The following is a 2,447-nucleotide window of genomic DNA, read 5'->3' as shown; positions in this document are numbered from 1 at the left end:
TTTTTTACCCACGAAAGCTTATGCCCAAATAAATCTGTTAGTCTTTAAGGTGCCACCGGACTCCTTGTTGTTCCCCTAAAAGGCTATTCTGAAGTTTATCACTGACTCTAAGGCTACAATTGCAATTCCCTATTGTATAAAACACTTTTTAAGGTATAAACAGCCTTGTTACATGTACTTAAATATCTTGGTTTCTCTGACAGCAGCTTTGAAAAAAAGGAGAGTGATTATAATGTGGAATGTTTCACTGTGGTATGTAAAATTTCACACTCCTGACCCAGGTTCTGTACAAAAGGGTGTCCACAGTAACATAGTCTTTCATGTGGGGTTCTCAGAGTGTTGCTAGAGGTCTTTATTTAGCTTTCTATTATAAGACTTTTTTTTTCTTATTCTTGATTGCTAAGAGCCCATAAAGATCAAGGGGCCCATTAAAGGCTGTCTTTCAGAAAGACAGGTATCTTTCAAGCTAAAGCCCTCTCTATATTTGTTTAGAATCATGATAGTTGTAACCATGTTTAAGCAGGGTAGCTGTTAGCAGGATTCTCATCTACTGTGATGTTTTCCTTGATTAGTGGGATTGTGATTTTATTCTGGAGGCATGCACTAGTTTAAACTGTGCTGTAGATTCTGTCCTACATGTTCCCTGGCATGGTTTACAGACGTCTCTACACTGACCAAAGAAATCATCCAAAACACTGTCCTTTCCAAACAGGGCATAGCTTCAGCCTAGCACCCATGCAGCAGGAGAGTGTGAGGTAAGAAGCCAGTAGGAAGGGTCACAAAGAGTACTCGTTTCTCTGGTGGATCAGGGCAGCGGCATGTAGCTTCCCTTCTTTCATGGAAGCCCCTCTCCAGTGTTCAGGCTCTGCCTAATGGGTGGATGAGACAGGCCCTAACTTGCAATGCTCCTTCTTGATCCAAGCAGCCTATACTGGACCTGCAGGTTAAAAATGAGGTTGGCTCAAGCCTGCTCTTTGTGCAGCTTGCAGGTTCCTACTAAGCTGCCCAGGTGGCCATCGGTCTGGACCAACTCAGGTACTTGTGCAGTGCTGGCAACGGAACCCCTAGAATGCAGAAGCCTCCATGTCAGGCTGCCCTAGAGTTGCCTGACATGCTTTGCTCCCTCACTGCCAAATCTGAAGGACCCTCATTGTTAGGGCTGGGAGATCTGATGTTCCTCTCTAAGGATATTGCTGCTCCAGAGTATCATATAGTTGGTACAAGGAAAATGTTGCTCCTTGATATTACATGGGGCAAGTGAAATGAGGTGCCACAGTCAGATGACAAGTCCCCACCAGAGCCTCCCTCCATCCCAGTAGTGCGAGAGTGCACTGGCTGGAGCCAGGAAGAAGGCAGAGCATTTGTTTTGTGCTGCCCATGGCACTCTGTCAGAGAAAGCACAGCCAAATTGTTTACTGGAGTAAGCCTCAGCACTCAAGCAGCTCAGGCTTAACCCAATAGGTGGCAGTGGCTGTTAAGAGCTCAGGAGAACTACACCTGTTTAGTACAGCGAAAGTGTAAACAAGTGATCTGAGTTATGGGAAGTGACTGAAAACACACCGGAGTTGCTGCGAATCACATTTTCACAGCACTGAGACTGAGTCTTAAAAACAATCCTTAAAGCATATGGCCCAAGAACCTTGGTGATCAGGGCTTGATTTTGTAACATGGTTCTAAATATTCTAAGACAGTCGGAGGCTTGGTCAACTTTTCAGGGTTTGTTTTTCTTTTCTGTTCATCCTAGTTCTCCGTAGTCTGAAGTGCTAAGGAAAGGCCTGCTCACCTGCTTACGCATCTCCTCTGATGGTAGGTTTCATGTCTTGTTTGCCTCTGTCCATGAGATCTTTTGGCCAGGATCAAGAGTTTAACATCTGTTATTTAGGGGTGAGGGTGGAGAAAGAATCATTCCTGCCCTTGAACAGAAGAAGAATTGATGAACTAACAGGCCTTGACCATCTCAAGAAGGGGTGTAGTTAGTTAATGGAATGACGCAGCTACGAGGACAGACTAAGGAGGAACACAAAGAGGGGCTTGCTCCATGCCACCAGCCCTTGCGAAGCCAAAAGAATGACAAGCAGTGGTTTTATGACCCATTGTTTCAGTAGAACATTCCTCAACAAGGCCTCTGCAGCCCATATTGTTCTGTCTGCTCACTGGGAGCACACCAGTCCTTTTCACATGGAAGATGTGTGTCAAGTTTCTTCCTCTGGAAAGAAATGCATTTTCCTAGCCACACAATTATTGCCAACTTTTTAAAGAGTGGTGACTGGAGTGAGTTTCTAGGGGACGTTGAGTTAGGAATATTTTCACTCATTGCAAAAAGCCCGAGCAACAGAGCTTCAGAGGGCAATGATAAACGTTCCTTTCTCTTGGAGGGAGGGATAGCTCAGTGGTTTAAGCATTGGCCTGCTAAACCCAGGATTGTGAGTTCAATCCTTCAGGGGGCC

Source organism: Terrapene carolina, unplaced genomic scaffold (assembly GCF_002925995.2).
Source record: "Terrapene carolina triunguis isolate 2854851 unplaced genomic scaffold, T_m_triunguis-2.0 Scaffold67, whole genome shotgun sequence".
In the NCBI taxonomy this organism is placed as follows: Eukaryota; Metazoa; Chordata; order Testudines; family Emydidae; genus Terrapene; species Terrapene triunguis.
The sequence above is the reverse complement of the archived record's forward strand: the minus strand, read 5'-3'. Positions refer to the sequence as shown.